Source organism: Peromyscus maniculatus, chromosome 3, assembly GCF_049852395.1.
Source record: "Peromyscus maniculatus bairdii isolate BWxNUB_F1_BW_parent chromosome 3, HU_Pman_BW_mat_3.1, whole genome shotgun sequence".
Lineage (NCBI taxonomy): Eukaryota > Metazoa > Chordata > Mammalia > Rodentia > Cricetidae > Peromyscus > Peromyscus maniculatus.
The window spans coordinates 20,356,570-20,382,528 of record NC_134854.1 but is presented as its reverse complement, the minus strand read 5'-3'; the positions used below and the strand labels follow the sequence as shown (position 1 = coordinate 20,382,528).

Here is a 25,959-nt window from a genome sequence, read left to right as displayed (position 1 = left end):
CTCCCTACCAAGGCCATACAACGGGGAATGGGGACAGAAGTGACTTCCTGGTGAAGGAACAGGGCACAGACTCTGCTGTCATGACCAACAGCAGAGCTACAGTAAGTCCTCCTAGTAGCAGGTATGATATGGTGTGTGTAATACGATAAGAATACACTCCCTCTTGTGATTCCCTACTCATGACCCCAGTCCAATCATGAGAAAAACATGACCCCAAAATCAACAGGTAAAGGCATCACACACAATTTGGCCAGGGCTTCTCAAAGCTCTCAGGGTCACCCAGAACAAGGAACTGTTACAGATTCAGAAGACCCAATGACGAGATGTAATATGTTCTCCTGGGACAGAAAAAGGATATTAGGTAAAAGCTAAAGAAACCTGACTATGGTATGGACTTGAGATAGTAATAATACGTGTATATAGGTTGAAACAGATGACAGAATAATGTAAGACATACCCCAAGATGGATGTGAATTGTGTAAGAAGACATTCTGCTATCTTCAACTGTTTTGTGAAACAAACACAGACATTGACAAAGTGACCTTTTCCAAAGCAATCCTTGTTGTCGTGTGTTAGTGCTACACCTTAATGGAATTCTTTTTTCCAAACTCTTGGCTGATTGATATGACTTTAAATTAGATAGAGGGGCAATGCCTCTCCCAGTTGGAGCCATGACTGGCATGGCTCCTCACAGACTCAGTCTTCTGTTGGGTGGAAAATATTTATCATAGATTGTAAGGACTGTAGTGATTATTTATGGAGAAGAGTACTCCAAGTGGAGGTCACGAGGAGCCAGTTTAACATTTATTCAAGGACTATATGATTTTCAGTGCATCACTTCTAAATAATATCCAAATATTCCCTCCATCGCAGGGCTGACACAATGGCTACTCCACAAAATCGAGTTCTTGGAGCCTGCCTCATAATGGAATTGTATTTTCTTGCATTAGGAAACACTGTGCTCCAAAAGAAAGTAAAATATATTTCTACTGAAATGAAAACTGACCTCTTTATTCAGAATCAACAGCCCACATAAAGTGAAAAAATTATCATGGATATTGTGAAATGAGCTGAGATAATCTGAGGAGTCATTCTTTCATAATTATCTATAGAATGTTGTGGTTGTGAAACTTTCAGAATCTTACAGATCCTCGTGTATGCCAAACCTCTATAGAATAAGAAACCAGGGCTCCTCATCTCCTCCATTATTTTCTGTCTGTTCATTGTCGACCAAAGATACTGTCCCTTAGTATTCAGCTACAAATTTGGAAATGTTTTTCGCCTGTCCAAATTTATGAAACACATGGTCTGGGCTTCATCATCAAAAATTCTTGTGTGATCCCTGGGTCTTTGATAAACCAGTGAGTCCTCTGAGTTCCTGTCATCTGCAAACACTCTGGCTGTTTTACAAAATGAAATCCCAGGAGTTGAATGTTCACCAAATTTATGACTGTGCGGCTGACCAGTGACATCTGAGACTGTCACACCATGACTCGTGATGGATATGTCACTTTCCTCTCTAAAATGATGGCTGTCACAATTCAGTTACGAGCAGTATAACCTCGCATTTCCTTTTAACCCAGTAAATAGTTCCTGTCTTATTCTTTGAAGGAACATTTTAGTTATTTTGAAGGGACCAAGAGTGAGTGAGTGAGTGAGTGAGTGAGTGAGTGAGTGAGTGAGTGAGTGAGTGGGTGGGTGCCTTGTACAATTATTGTGCATTGTATCTGTCCTGGAGATAAAATAATATCCTCAAAGATTCTGCTTCTGTCTCTTAAACACTTGCAACAATTATAGTTCTTAACTAGAACACACTTGAATTTTCCCATGTTTGATCATTGAAAAGGCAAAATTTAATTCCATCGAGTGCAATCAAAGAATTTTTCACAGTAGCAATTAAAAACATGAAACTAGAATTTGAATGACATAAAATCAAACAGCTGCTAAGTTGTATTTTTAATCTTCATTCAAATCAAATGGCAAATAAATTTTTCATTAGGAATTTTACTTTTCTTCTTTAACATCAGTGGGTTGAAAAATGGTCTGAGTAATTTAAAAGGCTCCTTAAACCGACTGGTATATTTTGAAATGGATTAAAGGCTTATTTCAAAGTGAATCGCTTTTGTATTTCTGTAGGACACAGAAGGCAGGCAGAGCTCTTTGGAGGAGGACTGACTGGTTAGCTTACTTTGGCATGAGGGGACTTCCAACCTGCCCAAGCTGTTGAAGTAAGGAAACCAAACCCTGTTCTGCTGGGTTTGCTGTCCTCACCGGTCTCCATGTGTGGCAGCTACAATCAGAGAACGGGAAAACCACACATGAAGCAAGGGTCTTTCTGCTCACTTCTTCCCATCTCCACGCTCTATGAGAAGGGCTATTTGGTTCTCTTTTTCCGTTTCCATGTGTTTGTGTAGTGTGTATCCATGTTTGCCTGTGGGCACACGATTGTGTAGACAGCAGTACACGTGGGTTCATGTGGAGGCCCGACGTTGATGGCCAGAATCATCTTCGATCGCTCATCCACCACATTCATTGAGGGAGGTTTTCACCCAAACCCAGAGCTCACAGCCCTGCCAGCCAGCTTGCTCTGGGGATCTCTTTTCTTTGTCTTGCCTTCCCATCTACCATTTGTGTGGGTTCTAGAGATCCAAACCCCGGTCCTTGTGTTGTGAGGGAAGCCCCTTAACTGTTGAGCCATTTCCCTAGTGAGTGGGCATTTTGAAGTATGCCGACATCCTCATGCATTTATGAAAAAGAAAGCAAGCTGAAGCATAGGGTGGCTGTATTAGCCAAATGCTATGTCTGTCGCTACACACACACACACACACACACACACACACACACACACACACACACATTCATTGTTCCCCCTTGACCTTTAGGCATAGAAGTAGAGGGAAATTAGTTCCAAGGCATCAGAGCTCTGGATTTTAAAAAGTATTCAAACACGTTTTAAAATGAGAATGATCCCAGTCTTTATCCCGTGATTCTAAAGCCTCTTTACTTCCTGGTGTTTCTTTCTTTTCTCTAAAAATAGGATTACATTTTCTGGCCTTGAGTTCTAAAGACTTTGGCTTTAGGATACTGTTTCTTTTCACAAAACTTGTCTCCTGACTCTTTGCTCAACAGGTTCTTCTGACACATTAAAAAAATCAGCCTTTTGACCTGAGTTTTAATTTTTAAGGAGCATCTTATCTTTTACCTTTTTCTTGTTGGAAGTGAAGGTCTGTTAGAGGCTTCCATCTTGTGCCAGGTGGAATTCCTATAAAGTGATTTAAATGGCAAGTCAGCCTAGGGCCAGAGACCTCAGTCCACCACTTATATCCTACTGAATAATAGGGGAATTGTTTTGACTGGTAAAACATATTTTCTCAGGGTTGAGTAGGACAAAAGCTGTGACTTATTCTTTCTGCAAACCAAATAACGGTAGTTTATCAAGACATAGGAAAGTCGCTGATAATATTTTTTTTAGAAAATTAAAATATCAAAACACCAGAGAACCACCCTTTAACAGCCTTGCCTATCATCCCTGTTCATGAAGGAAATACAATGTTGGACAAAAACAGGTGACAAGACCTTATATTTCACTGACCTTCCCACTCATGCCTCAGGTGTGTCTTCTGAAGCCTAGTGGACCAGAGTAAGCCATGCTCTATCAACAGTGACGTAGTACCCACATGTGAAGTATGATTGTTATTACTAAGTTATAGGTTGTGTTACATGAAGGAAGATGGTCATAAAGAATCGTTCTTGTGGGATAGCTACATTTTAGAGCTTATGTGCAAAAGTTCCCTACACAGACCAACGGTCCATTTTACAGGAAGCAGATTAAACTCTCCCAAAATAACTGTCAACGTTCTTTTAATTGTTCCTAGCAAGTTACACATATTTAGAGGTTGTATGTCTTCTTTATACAAATGGCACTCAAATGAAGGGGAATTAAAATAGAGAACCGTGTAACAACACATGTTTAAAAATTAGGCCATGTAACAGTTACTTATGGGAAGTTTGTGTTGGGATGCCAGGCATCCACAAATGGCACCAAGGCACAGGGACAATTTTGTGTGTTCTTTACATTGTTTCCAAAGGACAATAGGAGAAGGCATTGCTTTTCATGGTGGAGCCTGTAATGAGAACAGCTTTGATCTCATGTCACCTGTTATAAGACACAAGTAGACTTTGGAAAACAAGTTTCATCCTTGTGCAGGGGCCATGCTAATCTTCTCTGTATCGTTCCAATTTTAGTATATGTGCTGCCGAAGTGAGCACAGGAAAACAAGTTTGGAGACACCTTCACAGACTTAACTTTTTCCCACTGCATTTCTGGGTTTCTGAAACACAGTGTTCATGGTTTGCCATGTCCTGTGCTGTGAACATCAAATTATCCTTATATTGCTTAGTCCTCACTACTCTGGATGGTGGTGGTGGTGGTGCTGGTGCCGGTGGTGGTGGTGGTGGTGGTGATTTTGCTTGCATGTGTGTATGTGTGAGTGGTGTGTGTGTGTGTGTGTGTGTGTGTGTGTGTGTGTGTGTGGTACATTCACACTTGTGTGTGATGCAAGAGGAAGATGTCCAGTGCCCTTCTCTATTGCTAACAACTTTACTCCCTTGAGATGGAGTCTCCCTCTGAAGCAGGGGCCAGGAGGGTAACCAGCAAGCTTCAGGAATCCTCCTGTCTCCGCCCCCACCCACACCCCCAGAGCGGAGGTTCTGAGCACAAGCAGCCATGCCCGGCTTATTCCAACTCGCATCCTCATGCTCAAGCAGTGAGTGCACTTACCCAAGAAGCCGCCTTCTCTCCTGCGTCCTCGGTGGTGCCTTATAATTTCGAGATGTGTATTCCTTCCAGTAGAGTAGCCAGTGGTCACAGGTCACAGGAGGCTGTTGAGCACTTGAAATGCGGCAATAGAAATTGAGACACATGCACAATAAATGTTAAATACACACTAGATTTTAAAATGTTGGTATAAAAACAATAGAACATAGACGGATGATTTTAAATTGATTCTTTAATGAAATCATTGTGTCCTTAGCATTATTGAAATATGTTATTTTTATTTTTTTTAATTTTTTTGAATGTGACTACTAGAAAAATTTAAATCACATGTATGGTGTTTGTTATGTTTCCATTAAGCAGCACTCGACTAGATGGTAGATTGTTTTTCCTTATCCTCATAAGAATGAGAAATGAGGGGAAATAGTGGGAAAAGGACTTCAGAGTCTATGAAATTTTGATACAAGGTAGAGATCAGATCAAATTATGTTTGTCCAAAGATAAGGACATACCACACTAGCACAGTGGTCCAGAGCATACCTACTAAAGTCCCAGGATGTACTCTTCTCGAAGCAACCAGAATGCGTAGGCTGGGATGAAGCTCACACCTTTAACTGTCCCAAAGAGATAGGTCGCTCTCTCATGAAGCCACTCTGTGGACTCTCAAGTGACTGCACCCAACCTGTGCAATCATGACAGACTCTTCCGCGTCACCAAAGAACGACCCTTTCATCTTGCAATGCGAATGCAATGCAGCATTAATGCCGGCAACTGAAAACCTCCAAACTAACCCCTGGTGGCTGAAGGTTTTCAGAAAGATGCCGTTTGCCTGTCAAAATACGACGGATTGCAATATCTGCCTTAGTATCTTCTCGCAATCCCATCCCATCTCTGGAAACGTGTCCATTACCATTAGGATATTCTGGGCAGCTGGGCTGGTTCACGTAAGTGGGGACAAGACTTGCCAATATGTTATCAATGTCTTGAGCCTAAAAATACATGTTTGGATGTTCAGCGGTGAAGATTTGTGTCTAATCACCCCCTTTCCACTTCCCTTTTGATGAAAATCATCAAAATGTGAGATGAAAGGATCTAATGGGTTGTCTGAATGTTTTCCCCAGCCCTGTTGGAAATGATTGAGGCATTGGCTTTTCAACATTTCCTCTGAGAAAGCAATTCCAAAGGTTGGTGTCAACTTACAGCTTAGTAATGGACTAATACACATTATCCTGTATGCAACTTGAAATTACAGCCTGCCAGCTGTGATTCTGGAAGTTTGGAATAGGTTCCTTCCCAAGATTCTAAACAGAAATGGCTTTGACTGTTGCGGGCATGAGTCTGTCTAACCCTTCGAAGGACGGCGTGAATGCAGTAACATTTCTATTGATTTTAACATTCAGCTCTCTGGAAAATAGAAAATAGCCAAAATTTGACAAGCACTTTGCAAAATGATCTGACCCTTCGGAGATGCAGAGTAAGAGCCTTGTTCTCCGGTGACATTTGTGCTTGAACTTGGAACAAACCTGCCTTGTTTCTCTCCTGTGCCTGTTTCATTTTATGGAGTAGAATTACATTTTACTGGATTTGAACTAATGCTTTAAGTGTGGTTTTATCTTTTTTAGTTTTTATTTTTATCATTTAAATATTTACACTGAAAGCTCGTAAAAGGAGATTACAAACTTCCAAGGAAGTAATTTAATGTTATATACATTCTAAAATTCCAAATTCAAAGCAGGAGGCATCCTGCACATATTTAACTGCTGGAGATAATGCCCAGGGTTGGGATGGGTGTGGAAGAGGGGCTCCCTGCATCACTGCTATGGGAAATAAGTTTGTCAGCATATTGCCCGAAAGCATCTTTGGTAACACTTACCATCATAGACATTCAGACTCCCTGTATGCCGAACAACCTGTCTGTATGAATCATCCATCCCCATATGAACTAAAACAGATGAATAAAGAACCAAGTACAAGAATGCTCTTAGCATGCTCCTTATAGCATGCATATGACATCACAAAATACTAGGAGTAGGGCACAAGCTACTTAGATGAAGACATAACTATAAAATGAAATGTCAGCTTGTGGCAGATTTTCAGGGAAAACACACAACAGATTGCTAAATAAAAAGGCTACCAAATACCTAAGAGTGTTATTTGGTATATTTTTATCAAATGTTATCTACTTGATGCATATGCCTAGAAATGACTCAAATGATTGCATCAATATTAAAGATGATTATTTCCGAATGTTAAAAAGTGTAAGAATTTTAGGGGCTAGAGAGATGGCTCAAAATTAAGGTTCATCGCTGCTTTGCAGAGGACCTGAGTTGGGTTCCCAACACCAACAAGGTGGCTCACAACTGTCTGTAACTTTAGTTCCAGAAGGTCCAGCATCCTCTCCTCACATCCAAAGGCACCAGATATACATACATGTAGGCAAAACACTCATAAAGTAAAAATAAATAAAGTCAAAGTATAAGGATTTTGATTTTTGCATTTATATCTACTCCTTGTCACTATTTGAGAAGGTATGAGACCTTTTGCTTCATGGCCAGTTTGCCTATTGGAAAACTATTTTGCAACTTTTGGTAACTCTTTAAGAATCATTCAAGTTATCTTTCTTCCTCTGGACATGGATAGATAGACAGATGCATGTAACCTTGAACTGAGACTACCATTCAAGCAAAGAGAGTGAAGGAATGATATCATGCATAAACCAACCCTCTGTCTGCCCAGACAGTCCCTCCCAAGCTCCACTGTTGACTTTTTTCTCTCATAATCATAATGACCATAAACTTAGCTTCCCTGAGAGTCCGATACTACTTGTGACCATTGCCATATCATAGTGTCTTCAATCTCCTCTTCAATCCCTACCCAGAATGGATGGGACAGTACTCTTATCCACTGAGTGACATTGAAATTGTGATCCGCATTTGGAACAGTCATATAACTAGATATTTAATATTTGACAACAGCATAAATTTTTTGTAAACACATTTCAACAAAATGCTTCATGAGCAAAGAATGCTGTCATTCAATAGTTGTACTTAATGGCTAATTTTCCAAAAGACTTTCCCCAGGCTAAGAGAGGAGAAAGGTATTCTTTTTTTTTTAATTGGCACCATGGAAGTCATGAAGATATTTCATATAAATTATATGACTCAGTGCCCTTAGGCGTTCTTTTTCAGCCTTCAAAAAACTTGTCCAGTGTTCTGCAGGGACAGTAAAGCCACACAGTGAAGGTGAGATATAATAACAGTCACAAGAGAGTAAATCTGCACACTGAAAGAGTGTCACAAAGGGAGAGAGAGCTCTCAGAGGGGGTATCCTGGTGGAGGTGGCACTTGTCATGATCTGAAGGGTGTTCTTAGGTTAACTGCAAAACTGCACATGAAGGATGATTAGTAAATACTGCTATATCAGTAAACTTACTGAATTCAGTAATTGTTCTATGGTCATGTAGTACATCCCTTTAATCAGGAAACACATAAAGTGTTAAAGAGCCTGGGAAGGGTCAGAATACAAATGACAGATATGGCGATATATTACTGAGAAGTCTGGGCCAAGGGCTTTGTTTGCAGTGTGACTATTCATTTGAAATCCTTTCCCAATAGAAATGGTTTGGTTTGTTGTTAAGGGCAGCTTTCTGATAAGAGGTGACAGAGGGTAGCTGTCCTTACCTTCTGAGGACAGGGCCAATGCCAGCTTCTTTTTCATTCCCCTCGTGTGGTCCATTGCAGCTATTTGTTGACTTCAGTAAACCACCACATAATTTCACACAAGCCAGGATGGAGGGCAGTGGCGGCGTCTGCTACAGACCCATGTCCTGAAATAGCAGGAGGCTGTGTTGTGGTGTGGGGAGGAAACCTGGGCTGGCCAGCCACACTGAGTCTTGTGGGTTCAGCACTTTGCTATCAGCCCCTGCCTTGTGGGATACACAACCAGTGCAGGGACAGAGAGCTGAGAGGCTTCTCAACAAAGCCTTCTCCCCAGGAAAGCACACGTGTGTCTTTGAACACTGTGCTGGTGGACGTTGAGTTATTCTGCCATTATTGCTGTGATGCATTGCATCTCCATCTAGATGATGCTGAGTCTGCATTCCTATGGTCCAGATAACCTCCTCTTGCACTCTCACAAGGTAGCTCAGACCCACACTTTTAAAAGATGCTGTTCAAATAACATGTTTTCCAAAGCTGTGCATATTCAAGCTCCCTGAGCAATGTCAGAACTCTGGTGTGAATGCAGCCAAAGAAATCACCCTGCATCTGAGCCTGTGGAGCCAGGACATTCCAAATGCTACAGTCTGACTGTGGTGGGCTAGGAACTATCATTAGCCTGTTCTCCTTACCATGTCTACTGTTGCCTGGTGCCGTATGGAGTATGCTGATGTCCTATCCTAAAATCCTGGACAATAGCACACAGCGTTGCAGACTTCAGAGTTGGACCCATCAGGCTCTCACAGCAAGACCCTCCCCCATGCTGAACATCTATATGGACTGTAGGAAGTGAATGAGCCTTGCTAAGCCTTGTTTGAGTGTTTGTCAAGTGGAGATATTGATAGTTCTCAGCTCCTAGAAGGTTGAGAAGACGAAGGCAGCAGATCATGCATTCAAGCATGCTGCATAAAGGCAGGTATTGATGCTGCCCTGTGCCATCCATGCATGGTAACATTTGGGGAATGACTTCACCTTTCCCCCTCTAAACATAGTGATGCTCCATTTAACTGGTCCAACAGTATTTAGGGATAGTTCTCTGAGGATGAGAGTCTTACAGCGGGGTGTGGGCAAGATGTTCTTTGAGAAGTTGTGATGTACTCAGCAACCACAGAATAATAGTTATCTGGCTTTATCCTTAAGGGTGTGGTTTTCTTTTCTTCATCTGTGTATTCTGCATATCCATCCTTCTCTGCTCTACACTCCCAATGTACCAGGTCTAGAAAGTTCCTATGCCTGCCTTCCTTCTTGAGCACTTGACTCAAAGCCTGGATTAGTGTCACCCGTGGACTTTCCTCATAAGGAGAGGAGGAGAAATTGCTTCCAGAGCACCTTTTGCATTTGAACTCTTGAATAAAACAGCACACTTTAGTTTCTCAACTTATCTCACCTAACCGGCTATAAATTTCTGGAAGATGAATATTGTCCCAGTAATCCCAGCTTCTGCACAAAGACCCTGGAGACAGATGTGCTCTCAGTAACCTATATGGGTTGCAATTTTTAAAGGAATCATAAACATGCAGAAAAATACTCAATATAGTCAAACTTGTGCCCACCAAAAATCCAGCTCTGATTCTTCACCCTTTGAAAAGAGGGCATTCAGAGGTGCCTTGTATCCAGCAGGCAGATCTCTCCCCATTGGGGTGGGCTGTTTGATGTAATCCATGTAATCCAGCTATTTGTGAAACTGGTGAATTGGACAGAGCTCCTTTGGACATCCCGGCATTCTTAGGGTTTTGTTTTGTTGTTGTTGTTGTTGGTTTTTTTTTTTTTTTTTTTTTTTTTTTTTTTTTTTTTTTTTTTTTTTTTGCTATTAGGTGTTGGCATTTAAATGCACAGCTGAATGTGTTTTACTGGTGACCATGGCGGCAGTCATTGTCATTACTTATCAGTTGAACTTGCTGCCAGGGTCTTAACTTCTGACACATCTTAAGAGGCTTTCAAAGGATTTCATTAGCACTTCTGTGACTGGTTTACCAATAAATGATGGAATGGTTTGTTGGTTTATATTTTGATGTCACTATTTTAATGGGCAACTGTCTACACCCCTCCCAAAGATGCCTATCTCCCCCACTCTTCTGAAGCAGATGTCTAGGAGTTGGGAGTTCTGCACAGTCCACAGTGCTGGAAAAGGGCCAAGTGGACCTTCACAGAACGTTTGTTGATCCTGCTCTAGATATGTTTGCTTGTTTCATTTTGTTTTGCTTTGCTTTTTTTTTTTTTTAGAAGTCTTGCCTTGACCGGCGACCCTCCTGCATGTTGTGAATATAGGCCCAGACCACCATTCCTGACTTAGATAATTTCCTTTACACCTTTAAATGTTTAAACTAATATGTAATTTGTAAGTCATATCAGATAGTTCTGTTCAACACTTGCTTCCCCCCCCCCCCCCCCGCTTATCACCACAATTACTTGGAAAAACACATTTACAGTTTGAGAAGTTAGCATGATAAGTCCACCAATTTAAAGGAAATAGGACTAATGAACCCGGTCTGAGACTCAAAACCTACAGTGGAAACAACCTAAGGCAGACATTTTGTTTTTAATTCCCAAGCAGAACTTCCATTCAGAATCTGAGAAAAATCTCAAAATTGTAGCACATGTGTTAGAAACATGAAAATATTGAATATCAAAGCTTCTAGAAATGTCTACCAGTTGAGCCCATTCTGTGTTTTATTCAGACTCTGAGCCTCACAAACATTAAGGTATTTGTATTGAAAACCTCAGTGGTAGGTTTTGAGCATGACTTGGCTTGTCAACTCATACCGGCTTCAGTGGCCTGCAGTTGAAATACCTTATTTTTATAATTCACGTGGAATATAACTTTCAGTGGCTCATCAGTCAAAAGTATTATAGTCTGTCAGAGCATTTGCGGGGTTTTTGAAAAACACGATATAATATGAAAAATCCCTATTTCAGTAATATCGCTTCTGACAAGATATTGGTAGTTATCCTCCTAGCAACCAGACAAAAAACATCCAGCTGATTGAAGGCCTGGCAGTTTGGAGATCAATGCATTGACAATGTTAGAGTGTTTGTGTACACTGAAGAGTCAGTGGAGTTCTGGTGATGTGACCACTAGTGCAGCGTTTGTCTAACCAGCACAGAGCCCTGGGTTGTGTGTGTGTGTGTGTGTGTGTGTGTGTGTGTGTGTATCAGCTAGATTCAGATGTAGTCATTGTAGCATGTTCATGTGGTTTGGGTATGAAATGTTCCTGTAAAGGTTGTATGTATTGAACGCTTGGTTCTTGGATGCAGTAGTTAGAAGCTAGGCTTTGGGGATGTGATTGTATTGGGATACTTTTGACTTGATCATGAACTAACCCACTGGCTGACTCAAAATTTGATGGCTGTTATTCAAAGGAGGTAGGAACTAAGAGGCTGAGCCAAGTGAAGTTTGTAGGTCCCCATGCGTGTGTCTCTGGAGGATGGATCTTACTCCTGGCCCTCGCTCTTGTATGCTTCTCTGCTATGTCATGCTCTTCCACCATGATGATTCACCCCCAACAATAAGCTAGAAACAGTAGAGTCAAGGGTCCATGGCCTGCAGCAACCACTGGACCTTTAAGGCAAAATGTATCATATCACAATGACAAAACATCTAACACATGACTCAAAGCATTAAACCAATATAGAAATGTAATATGTTCTAGAATTGTAAGAAAATCTTTTGCTTCCATTAAACAAAGTAACCATCAATGGTCGTGTGAATTAACATTTTTCGTGGCTTAGACATAGCTACCAACCTCTGATGAAATCTCCACTTTCCCAAAGATGTAGCTTTCAAACACAGTGTAATGTTTGCTCATGAGAGGCACACCATTTGAATCCAAAGTACTGTAGCGATTGGATGAAACTGCATGAAAGGTAGTGACATGTGTTTAAACCTCGCATAAAATCATATGAACATTTAGAGTTCATGAGACTCCCACCTCCAGCTTGTCCTTGCTACGTCCCCCACACTTTCCCTCCATGGTTGATCTTAACTAGATTTATTTTCAGCCTGGTGGTGGTAAAAGAAGAAACATAAAATGCAACCCAACACTCAGAGAACTACCTATTCTTAATTCATAAATTCAGTCTTGGGTCACTCATTGCTGCCAAGAAGCGACTCGCCTAGAAAACAATCGCAGTTCGTATTCTTTACAGGCAGAAGAGGTTTTTGCCAGTGATAATGGCCTCTGTGTCCGTGCCAGCAACAACTGCCTGGTGGTCTTCAACCGAGGGATAAAAGGGAAAACCATTAGAGCAAACTCTGCTATTCAGTTTCTTGGCCTAGAAACCATACAGATCAGAGGAAAGCATCTGGAAGGCAGCCGGCCCTGGCCAACCTTGATGACCAAAAAAAAAATGTGGACATTTTGTCAGAGGAGACTGAGTGTTGCTGAGTTCTCATGAGGTGCATTGTATGTTGCTAGTATTAGAGGGAACATCATAAATTACAGACAAGACCTTTCTTTCCCAAATTATAGCCCTGATTTAGAAAAAACAAGGCAAACACATCATAATGAGCATCCAAGTGGGAATCTTTGTAGTCCTAGGACCAAGATTCTTAAGGCTTTTATTATTTAAAACTATGGCTGAATGCATGCTATGCCTCCATAGCTCACTGAAAGCCAATCTGCTATATGTACACAAATAAAATGGCATAATCGATAAATAGTTCTTTCTTGTAAAAACAGTTGTGGGGTAGACTAAGTGGACCAGCTGGCAATAGAGCTTGCAGCCCAAGCCAAATGACCCGAGTTTGATTCCTACAACCCATGGTGGAAATAGAATTAACTCCTGAAGGCTGTCCTCTGACTTTCACTCACATGCTGTGGCATACATGTACCTGTACTCACACACATCACATGCACACACACAACAAACAACAATACTACAACAACAACAACAATAAATGTTTTTTAGAAAGGAAAAGAATACAAGCTCACAGTGTAAAGCACATAATCACACAATGAAGATTCACTGCTTAAGAAAAGACTTTATCAAGCCATATCACTTCTGTGAAATTGTTAGATTTTACTTGCAAATTTTAAGATCCTGTCTGACTTCTTGTCTGTCTTCAAGGTATTACCTGTTACCATCACTTAAGTATTCAGTACCATTTTTATACTAACATTTTTAAAAAGTTAAGAAAATATACACAAAGCATTGATTTAAAAAGAAATCTCAAACTTCTCAGCATGAGAAGAATACTAGACATTTTTAGACTTCTGATTAGTTTAGTTATGTTGTGCTGTATGTTGTATTAAGAATAGTTATAAAGCAGCACTTGGGAGAACAGGCCCTGCACCTTGCCTGGACAGCACAGTAGAATGTCTTCAGCTGCAAGGGAATTTTGTTCCCTGAGGTACCGACTCTTTCAAAGCTACTAAAGGAACTTATCTAAATCTAAAAAACTCACAATTCAATGGTGTGAGGAAGAATTCTGTTCCCTCAGAGAGTGTGAATAGGAAGTAGCTAACCTTCTCCTTTTGCTGGCATCTTCCGAAAAACCCAGTATTCTTCTCTCAGCCCCCATTTAAAAACCCTTGCTACACATGGTTCCTCCCTACCACTTCCTGTCAACTACGTGCTGACTCAGCTTCCTGCTTACAGGTTAATTTTACTTAATCAAACATCTTTGAACAACAGCAGTAGGAAAAAATACAACACACTTTAAAATAATATTCCCCAACAGATGTGAGCATGAGAGAGCTGGTTCTGGCCCCATCTCCCACCAGGTGGCATTGGCAAGGAAAAGACCCCCCCCCCCATCTCTTTATACCTGAGCAGGTAGAAGAGCTGGCCTAAGAGACATGAGAGCTGGAAAGCTGGTCCTGCCCCTCACCATCTGCAGCACTTGGGAGAGCAGGCCCAGCACCTCACCTGGACAACACAGTAGAGCTAGCCCAGGAGGTATGAGTGTGGGAGAACTGGCCCCACCTCTTGCTTGCAGCATTGGCTAAGCTAGCCAGGGAAGTGCGGGAGAACTTGACCTGGTGTGAGTATGCAGGAGAGCTGGCAGACTAACCAACTTAGCTGCCACTGAGGTCCAGATCCAAAACTATGAATTGGCCCACCCAATATCCACCCCACCTATGAACTGCTGGAGCATGTGAAGGAATGCAGATCCAAAGCTGCATGATCTCCACAACACAGAGTAGCTCAAGATATTCAAGAAGAGTCCTTGTAAGGATCTAGTATTAATAGTATAGCAGAAGCCAGAGACCTCAAACCAGACCAATGACTCATTGCAGTGAACATTTGCAAGTAAAGATATATAGACTAAAGGATATACTGTGTTATTCACTATGATACACTAGAGCTTCCATGAAAAGATTTCTTCTTCTTTATTTTATTTTATTTTATTTTATTTTATTTTATTTTATTTTATTTTGGGAGGAGGTTGGAAGGGAGGAGGATAGATATGAAGGGGTAGAGAGAAGGGTGGGATTGGAGCGCATGATGTGAAATCCACAAAGAATCAATAAAAATTAAAAAAATAAAAGAACAGACAGCAAGCAATCTACTCATAGCCTGCTTTACAATGTGAGTGTGCTACTGCAGGATACAGGAACAATGACATAAAGGAGGGCTCTAGAGCTTATTCTACTTGCTTGACAGAAGGTCAATGCTGCTTTGCCTTCCCCCCAGCTTCTGGTTGCTGTCACCCCACTCTTGAGTCTATGAGCTTAACCATTTTGATACCACATATAAGTCAAACCATATCATATTCATACATTACTATTTCACAGATCTTTCTACACTGATGAATAATGAAGAATTTCTGTTTCAGAGGCTGAATAGGATTCTATCTCATATCTCTGCACACTGTCTTTATTGTTTCACCTCCACTTATCCGTCCAGATAATCAAGATGTTTTCACTCTTGGTTACTTTGAATAGTGAAGCAATTATCTTGGGCATACTAATCTCTCTCTAAAATCCTGGTTGAAATTCTCAGTGAGAAATACCCTGAAGTAGGAATGCTAGATGGTATGGAAATTCTATTTATTTATTTATTATTTTTAGGAGCTGTCAGTTGCTTCACACTGCTGCATTCCCAGCAGCTCTGTGCAGAGCAAACCAATTAAAAGGCATCTGCACAGCAAAGAAAACAATCCCTGCTGTGGAAAGGCAGCATAAGAACCGATTATGAGAGGTTGGAGGGGTGGCACAGTGGTGAAGAGTGCTTGCTGCTCCTCCGAGGATCCAAGTATCATATCCATATCCGTGTGTGTGGCTCACAACCACCTGTGACTCCAACCCCGGTTGTCTGGCACCTTCTTCCGGGCTCTGGGCACACACACATACAGATACACACATGTAAATAAAAACTTCTTTAGCAATAAATGAATATTAAAAAAAATCTGATTAAAGATTTGTCCCTAAAGTATATAAAGATATAAATCTTTTACTGAACTTTTGTTTTCAATAATTTAAACAACTACACCTGTTTTTGTTTTTTTGTTTTTTTTTTTTTTTAAGATATACACTTCCTTATGCCCCTCTCAGGACGATGTTCTGTTCAAATACGTGGGAACAAACAGCCATGGACTGAACGTGAACTGGACTAAAACTTCCCTCCTCTAAGTTATTGAAGCCAGGCATTCTGTGACAACGAAGACAATGTTAGCTAAGACGGTGTGCAATTTTTATTTTAACTTTTTTAAAGTGATCTAACCAGTTACATGGGCATGCCTCAGTTTGACTGTAGTTCTGAAGAAAAAAGCAACTATAAATGATATTTAGGGAGCTACTGAAGATATGTGATAGCAGATATTTGGAAATATTGGGTATTGTTGTTAGGTTTTTATGGTATGGTAATGATTTTGTAGTTCCTGTTTAATGCAATACTCACCTAAGTGACTATGGAATCAATGCCACAATATCAGAAACATTGTAAATGACTGCAAAATATTAAGGCAAAACATACATGAATTTTATCACATTTTACTTTTTTGTGTTTCTGTTTCCTAGTGGAGGAAACAAGACATTCAGAAAAAGCAAACAAAAAATGTTTCCAAGCAAGTGTAGATGCGGCTGCTCCCCACACACTATTAACACCCTAAGGTCCTTGAGCGTGTGTGTTTAATATTCACATTATGTATTTGGAATATACTAGGTATTTACATATATTATATATATACTATATACTCAGACAGGACATAATTTTGCTAATATCAAAATAGTATATTTAATGTTATAGTCTTATTTTAATGGTTGAATAGTAGCATTGTATTGCCTGGGTGAATTCTAATTTATTATCCCATCTCCTCCAGTGAAAGCTTGCCATTACTCTGCTCCAGCTCTCTCTGCTTGTGCCTGAGGCATTTCTTAAGTGTGTGTAACTTAGTGTGCTTCTAAATTCCCTCCTGGTGAGACCTTAGCTGTTTGTTATGTTTTCTTATTCATTCTGTCAGTGAGATTTTCCTCGAATTTGCATTAGCTCAGAAGAACGTTTTTATCTAGATGTATATAGCTTACACATAACAAATTGGTTGCATATCTCTCTGCCCACTGATACTTTATTTAGCAGACTAATCTGATATGCTACCTACTTCTCAAGTTATAATAACAGTCATGGTAGTGGTGACCTTGATAAAGTTTCTGGGTCTCCAAGACAGGAGCTGATAGCTTGCAGCTATATTACACTAAGCTAATGCAATAAAGAATCGTTCTCATGTTGATAAGATAATATTATTTGAAAGAAGGGGGGAAGTGTTACTGTGTTAGAAAAATTGCAGAATGCACACAGCATGGCAACTTGTGGCTTTGGAATGTAGGTTCTTTCCATTGTAGTAATATCATTTTGAATTTGGTAACTTGACATAAAAAAAAAACTTGCATTCAAATGATGGCTAACTGCTTTCACCTTTTGGGGAACTTAGAGATTTTCTCTGCCAGTTTTGCCACCTGTAATATGGACCCTGAAGCAATACCAATATCTCCTAGGTGTGTTATAAACATTCAGTGGAAGCATGTGTGTTGTAAACATTCAGTGGAAGCATGTGTAGAAAGCTTTTTGTAACTGTAAAGACTAGTGATAGGGACTGGGGTGTGGATGGTGGTGCCTGGAAGAACTAATAGCAATAACAGGAAAAGTAATAAAAGAAAAAGAAACGTTGGTAATATGTAACCTACTGCAATATTTACTTTTGAGATGAATGTCAATGAGGAGAACCTGGTCTCAACCCCATGCATTCATGATAATGTAATTTTAGGAACTGTACAAACCACTGTAAAATAAATCTTATTTACATGCAGGTGGGAAAAAGAGGTATGACTTGCCCCTAGAATTCAATTATGAAAATCAATGTGTTTATTTTACAGTTCAGTCTTTTTAGGAAAGGTCCCATTCTGCTATAAATCATAACAGTTTAATAGTAAGGTCCGAGTCTTCTAAATAAGTTATTTCTACTAAATGTACAGATCTTCAATTCTTCAGTATTACTAATTTTACACAAGTATTGCTCCAATTTGAATTCATTTTTTCTGTCACTCTTGTCTTGATTATCATAGAGAAAAGTACTCTCTATAAGTAAGTGACATGAAATAGCAGTACGATTAACTATCTCATATAATAAATTCACTTCAGAATCCCATTTTGTGATTTCCCCTTCTTTTAAAAAAATGGAAGATGGACAAATTTCTAAAGATTAAATTAGCATCATTTACTTTCTGAACATTAAACAGCAGGCATTTTGAAACCCAGAAGATTTCTATTATAAATGAAAAATGGTTTTATGTAGCGGTGCATCCCTGATGTCCCAGCTCTCAAAGGCTAAAGCAGGAGGATTGTGAGCTCTAGTCCAACCTAAGCTACACAGCAAGACAGTGTCTCACAACAACAGAATGAAACAAAATAACAATAACCAACCAAATAAACAAACAAACAAAATACAGTTTTGTATGTGGTATTTTTATAGGAATCAAGAATGTGACAGGGAATTCCAATTGGGAGTAAACGTCAAGGAATAAATCAATGAAAAGGCACATATACTATGGGAGTGTAGCTCAGGCTGGCCTTGAAGTTGTAGCCATCTTGCTTCAGCCTCCTACACGCTGGCTCACAGCTCTGCCCCAGAATGCTAAATCAGCAATGCTTTAACAGTGGATGGTTTTACAGAGCCTCGGGTCTTCATCAGGCTTAGAAGATGATGATACAATCTCATTTGCATTTTTGGGTGGTTTTTTTGTTTGTTTGTTTGTTTGTTTGTTTTTGAGACAAGGTTTCTTTGTGTGGCCCTGAGTGTTCTGGAATTCGCTCTGTAGACCAGGCTGCTGGTCTGAGATCTGCCTACCTCTGCCTGTTTATTTTGCATTCTTAACCATGAAGTCTCTCCGATTAGATCTTCCCAAGCCTGGGTCTTCCTCCTGTCTGTAAATTGATTCTTTATGGAGGGATGTGGCTTAAGGCATGACAGCAATATGAAGCTGGAGAAGACTGGAACTTTGTGGGAAGGTGGAGGGAGGTCAAGGGAAGATCAAATTCACAGTAATAAGAGTATGGGCATGGCGAACATGCCTATACTGCTCTGTGCACATGTGGTCAGAATATAGCATTGTAGGGTCTAGTCTTATGCACATATATCCCTTCTAGAATTCATACCTTCAGCCCTGTAAGGGCATGAATCCCTGCAGTACCAAACTTGCCATGACTGCTCTGGGAGGAGCCAGTCAGAGGTGGGAAAAAGGGATGCACAATTTACCTTTCGGAAACTCTGTTTTGGGGAAAGCCAGTTTCCTGTACATTGGAAGGTGTGCCTCTCAGTGGCCCTTAACCTAAGCCCAGCTTCTCAAAGTACTTGACTTTTAACAGAGAATTGCTTTTCTGGGGATACAATTCTTATATTGCTAGAAATCCAGGAAGACCGTTAGAACTGGCACATGAGGCCCATTCACTGGCCTGGCTGCGTTCCCTTTAAATTTCATTTCTCAAATGAAATCCACTCAGTAGGACATTCTCACTGGCGATTGCTGAGGTCTCTGTTCTCCTCCTTATCCTGGCCAGGAACTATAACTAACAGCTAGATAGCAGAGATGGAAACATGCTGCTTTCAGCAGCTTGAAATACTCTGTCCTCTGCTCGGAACTCTAGCATCCATAGTAACTACAGTGGAGCTGAGTGGTTCGTGACAAGGGCTTCTCGAAACGCAGCTAAACACTACACCTGTTAGATTATCCTTGACATGATTGTTAACAAGACTAGCTTATCTTGGACTAGCTTGCCATTAGTAGCTCATCTTTCTCTCTTTTTCCTTGCTTCCAGTTAGCCAGTATACAGAATTCTTCCAGTGTTGTATTAGAGAGCGCTGGTGTGGGGGTGCATTCGATTTGAACTCTTCTCTTCCCTTTTTAAAATATTACCACAGTCAGGCAGTTTAACCATTTTTTTACATTAAAAAATAATGTTTCCCATAACGAAAATGGGGGGATGGGTGCTTAGAAAACCTAAGGTTCCCTGTCATACTTTTGTATTTCTGAAAGGATTCAGTAGAGAAAGCACTAGAGACATTTTGTAACAATGAACACTAGATATGAAGGAACCATGACACCTCAATCTCCAAACCTAGCTTCCGAGTTTTTGTTTTGGTTTTTGTTTGAGACAGGGTCTCTCTGTGTAGTTTTGGTGCCTATCCTGGAGCTCACTCTGTAGACCAGGCTGGCTTCAAACTCACAGAGATCCAACTGGCTCTGCCTCCCAAGTGCTGGGATTAAAGGTGTGCACCACCACCGCCACCACCCAGCCACCTTCATATTTTTATTTGAATCTGGATTTGTTTTGGGGGGAGCAAAGAGGGGAAATTTTTATTTACTTTTCCTATGAACACTGATTGGTCTATGCTGGCTCCCATTACATCTACTTCTTTGTCTTTTAGCTGAAATGTGCCTCACTTTAGAATAACCAAAGAACAAAGCTTATCAGATTTCTATTCAATAGGTGCCATCAGACCTGTAGAAAATATCTTATGTGTAAATAATCATGAACCTTGAGTGTCCCTTAGCGTTGTCGTGTTTTTATACCTGTAGCTCCCTGGCAGAGTTCTACAAAGTTGACTTAAGAATCCTGAGCAGAAAGTCAGGAAGTCAGATTTAATTCAAGAGCAAGAGTGAAGTGTGAGAAGCAATACTGGACATCTGGGAAAGATAAACCAGTTATGGGATGAGGGTGAAAACCAGGACCAAATTTAGGTCAGAAACACTACCAATAGGATGCGGGAATAATGCAGCCTTGAAGACCATCAGTGTTGGCCAAGTGTGGGATTATCATGACATAGGGTGTGACCCGCCCCGCTGTTGAATATCCTTCTGTCTTCTCTGGTCTTTCTTCCTGATGATTAGTCTTATAACTTGTCAAAATAAAGAGGTCTAGTAAGCCAAGAATGAACAAGGTTGAATAAAACAGACTGGTGTATTTGGATGACAATGATTATACCTTTTAAAGTTTTCATAAATACCACTTTTCTACTCTCATTATTTTCTGCTCAATAGACAGGACCAATTCTAGAAGTTTGGGGATATAATTGAAATTGATTTTTTTTCCCAATGGAACACAGTTACGTTCCTTTAAGGCAGTCACAGCTTTCTTTCCTAGGCTGTCCCCAGTACTATGCTGGGAAAAAAAAATTAAAAAAAAAAAACTCACTCCATCTCATACTTTAAAAATAAAAAGATAAAAAAGCTTATTTATTTTTATGTGCATGGGTACATACTTGTATATGTGCATCATATGCATGCAGATGTCCTTGGGGGCCAGGAGAGAGTATCAGATTGCCTAGAACTGGAGTGACTGGTGCTTTAGAGACATGCCATGTGAGTGCTAGAAACTGAACCCAGGTCTTAGGTAAAAGTAGTAAATGTTCTTAACCACTCAGCTGTCTCCACAATCCCATTCTTAGCATACCCATTCTGTTCCTATTCACAAAACCCTGACTTGAAGGTCAGCAGCTCTGTTTACAGAGGCTAGGATGTGCTTCTGAGAGGCAATGGTGCCCACGTTTCCATGGTTGCTGTCCCACTGACAGCCAACATGAAATCGTCTGGATTTGGAATTGGGAAAGCTGCTTGAGATCTTTCCGGTCTTCCTTGTTTATTTCATTTCCTTTGTTCCTGTTAACTTTTCCTGGGAAGAAATGAACAAATGTCTCTTCATCCCAGAGAGGCACCAGAGACAGACCACATTTATCGTGGTGTATCCACAAGTTCACTGGGATTACTTACAGGACCGTGGAGTGAAGGGTTGTTTCCAAGCGCCTGGGTGACCTTGAAACAGCCACATTACCTGAAAGTCTCACCCGAGTATGGATGGTGACTTCACACAGCTGCCTAGATGGAAAAACCCCTTCAGCTAACGCTCCCCGTGCTTATATAGTCCAGTGCTCACTTCTGAGACTACATACAGCTGCAGCAGGACCCGCAGTCTGGGGGAAGTTTCAGGAGAAGGAGTGACTTGAATCTTTGGTGAGGGGCTAAGGACACTCCCAACCACCTCCCTCTCTGAGGGACATCAACATCCTGGTCCTGCTGAGGGTCTCCCGTGGATCAAGTCACATCTTCTCTAAATAAGATGGCAGAGGATACGGTTCCACAGAAATTGCGAGGAGTTGTTGGTTATAGTTTCAAGCAATATGTGAAACATAACCTTTTTATTAGAGATCAGAATGAAAATATGTCTCCTTTGGGAACAATCTTAGGAAAATTTCGCCCACTTTTCAAATGCATCCATCAGAAAAGGAGAAAGAGAATCTATGACTTCATGGCCCCGCCATCCTTTGAAAGTAGAGGCTGCATGCCTAGCACAAGTCTGGTGTTCCCACAGCAAGATGCGACGCAAATGATAGCATCTTTCCTAGACAAGCGTTTCCCTGATTCTCCTGTGAAGTCTTCACACGGACTCTTGGCCGCGTCAAGGGTGGGAAGCCCTAATCCCAATGCTTCTCTCTGTACATTTCTCTGTGGTTCTCCACAGCCTGGTGGGATACATTCCTTTCAACTTCCCTCAATATCATTTGCATTTCATTATTTGCAGATGAGAAAAAAACCCAAACTGACAAACAAGGAAGGACCTTTTCATTTAATAACTTTTGGCTGCCTGCATAATTTTGAAATGTGTGCTCCGGGCCCCAGGAGATGAAGTCTGATAACAGAATATCGGGCTGTCCTTGCTGAAGACTTTTCTTCCTTCTCTTTCCCCCTGTCTTTCCTCCTTCCCCTCTTCTTTGTTCTTTGTATTTTCAGGGTGTGTTTTTCCTTGAGAATAGCCTCCAGCCCCTATGATGACATCTTCCTGTCCTTCTGACTCGTGTTTGTTCGGAGCTGCTGTTAATGCACTTAGCACATCTGACATAAGGTGGTGGGGTGTTTTTTTTTTTTTTTCTTAGATTTCCCTCTCCTTTGCAGCTCCCTTCACTAATGGCAGAGAGTGACAACTGGTGATTACTGAAATCTTGAAAATGCCACTGGGAATTCAGCTCCAAGAAGAGCCTCAGGAAGACTAAGAGACACATTCAAATTGCATTTCCCACAGGCCCCCCACCCACCCATTTCTTTCATCCCCCTTTACTGGCAAAGCCAAAGTCACCTCCTTCTACTTCCTCACCCACAGGTTCTGACTGAAGTCCTCAGCAAGCCCACAGCGGCAGTGACCCTTCCCAGTGCTTTACACAGCCCTCATACACACGGATTTGAAAGCATCTCTATGTTATTACTGTGCCTACCACCACCACCACCCCCAAAAAAATAGAAAGAAGGAAGGAAAAACCTTTTTGTGTAAGTGGAGACATAAAATTTGTAGGTGTTACACAATATGCTTAAGAGAAGGCCTTTTCATGTCCTTTCTCTGTCTTTGTTTGTTTCTTCCTGCTTTCCCTCGTTCTTTGTCCCCACCTTCCTTCATTTCGGGACTTGATCTGGCACACCACTGCTGAGTTCAGAGTGGAGACTAGGGACTGACGGTCATGTTAGACCCTCAGAGTATGCATGCCCAGCCAGCTCAGCTTCCTCCAGACTGAAAGGCTTCTGGAGGTTCCCCCACACAGACTCTGGCTGGACAAAGTGGCTAAAGCTTTCTTTCCACACGGCAGCTAAACACAGCACTGGGCGGGGGGGGGGGGGGGGGGGGGGTCTGCGTGTCCACTCAGCAAACCCTTGCTATAAATCGCCTGTGTGGCTGGCTGTTCCTCCGAGGAAACCATACAAACAAGACAGACAAATCCGTCTTCACGCTTATCTCTTAGCCAATTGCAGTTTTTACCGAGACTCTTGTATCTTTTAGAAATAAAATGTCTTCCCTTTCATACGTCCTTTTTTTCCTTTGTGGAAACAGATGCTACAAGAATAAATATTGACCTCTTTCTGTGGCGGTGGAGAGCCTCCACAGTACACTTTACTTTCTCTTCCCGATTCTTTTTCACCTATGTGAGAACGGGTGGGGAAGTGTGGGTTTTCAGCACCTGGTTATGGTTAGTTCTTTATTTTAAAATCTCTTTCAAAACAGATCAGACATTACACTGTTAAAAACAATTTTCACTGTAGGTATTGAATATCATACTGCGCTTGTAGTAATAACTGATAGATATCTACAGTAATCTTCACTGTGGACTGACTTTAAAGAACTGTCAATCACAGACTTTAACTTTAAACACACATGATTTGAATTCATGTTAGCAGCGTGAGGAAGCCAGGGAGATGGAATAGTGCTGCTTGGAGAAAGGATGATAGGATTACCTCTGCAGTTTGCCTCGCTTGCTGCTTGCTTGAGTCACTAAATCAAGGCAAAGTTTATGAAAAGCCTGCGGCTGGGGTCTCCAGCTCTTTGTTCCCACTGAGATTTTTCCCATTATAAATCTGCTGTCAGGAAAAAGTGCTCTACTTGTGACTTAATTCTGTGCAGACACAAACACCTTGGTTCAACACTTTGGCCACACGGCCTTAACTGTCTGGAGAGCGACAGAGATCTTATTAACGTGGGGTGTTAGGGAGGAAAGGGGTTCCCATGCCCCCGACCGTAGTTTATTCACTGTGCCGGCAATAACTCTGTGGATTCTGAAAGCAAGCAGGAATCTAAGACGGCCATGGGGCCAGGGCCTGGAGGACTGGGTGGGTTCTCTGGGTACTGGAAGTGGGAGTTTATGCACTCAAAATGATTGTCCTTTAGGAGAAAAACAATTTCATCATTTAATATTTCCATGCCACATCCTTTCAACAGTTTTTTAAAGTTCATCTGGTTCCTGCCATCATGAGGTAGACCCATGTGATCCAATGAGAATCACCAGGCACATGAACTATTTAGATTTAAGAATTTTATTTGTGTTATTTTGTGTGTGTGTGTGTGTGTGTGTGTGTGTGTGTGTGTACATGTGTGTCACAAGCACAGGTCCCTGTGGAGGCCACAGGTATTGGAGCCTGTTACAGGCAGTCGTGAGTGCTGGGAGCCAACCTCAGCTCATCCACGAGAGCAGTACTGTTAACATTTGCTGTTAACAACTGAGCCATCTCTCCAGCCCCTTACCCATATTGAGACTAATATTTCAAAGCACTTATTGGGCTTGCACTAGCCTGGTTTCCAGTGCTCAGGAGCTGTGCATGGAGTGCCGGGCAGCACAGAAGGCGCGTTTCTGCCATCTCAGGAAAGCCTGTTGGACTGGGCAGGACTGGGTTTGCAAACTACCCCTCGCTCTTTGGCTACTCAACACTTTCATTTTGATCAGACAGTTAAAGTGCTGAGAACTAAGAACTGAATAATGTAAGAATAGTCCCATCCTTAAGACATTGGCTTTATATGACTTGTCTTCCCATTAACGATAGACAAGTGGGGGCTGGTAGGATGGCTCAGTGGGTAAAGGCACTTACTGCTAAACCTGACGACCTGAGTTCAGTCTCAGATATCCACATGATAGAAGGACAAAACTGCCTCCGGTAAGTTGTCCTCTGATCTCCATATATGTTCCACAGTGCACTTATCAAACACACACACACACACACACACACACACACACACACACACACACTAAACAAACAAACAAGTAAAATGCAAGAAAAGAATTTAAAGATAGATGGGTGGTTGTTTGCAGTCTTTTAAAATGTCTTTGCCTTTTAGTAACTACTATAGAGCATGTCTTCCCAAGGCTAGATCTGATTCACAAACTGTTATCAGTCTACAATGAATTGAATAAAGCAATGGGGAGTGAGAAGTTGGCAATGTTTGGGGGATTCATCATTGTTGTGCTTTCTGGTCATTCATGCTGATTGTTGGAAGTCCATAGATACACGAGTTAACTTACTTTAATTGTTCCACTATGTATCCAACTACCAAATGGCACACAGCCAATCATAAAAATATACAAGGTGTCATTTGTCCATTTACAAATTATTTTAATTATCCAGTCTAGGGAGATGAGAAATTAAAAAGAAGTATCTGTCTCATCACAGATAAAAAGCAAAGATAGATGAAAAGGTTCACCAGTGGAAATATTACCCAGCTCTC

The 25,959-nt window shown here is 41.1% G+C and overlaps 1 protein-coding gene and 1 non-coding gene across 7 annotated transcripts in view; one reads left to right on the top strand and one right to left on the bottom strand.

Annotated features, from left to right (window-relative positions):
• Dync1i1 (dynein cytoplasmic 1 intermediate chain 1) overlaps positions 1 to 25,959 on the top strand; it is a 309,676-nt gene that overhangs the window by 139,679 nt on the left and 144,038 nt on the right. The window lies entirely within an intron of this gene.
• Positions 4,163 to 4,269, bottom strand: LOC121828477 (U6 spliceosomal RNA). Its single transcript, XR_006070936.1, has one exon. It is a non-coding gene; the product is annotated as a U6 spliceosomal RNA (small nuclear RNA).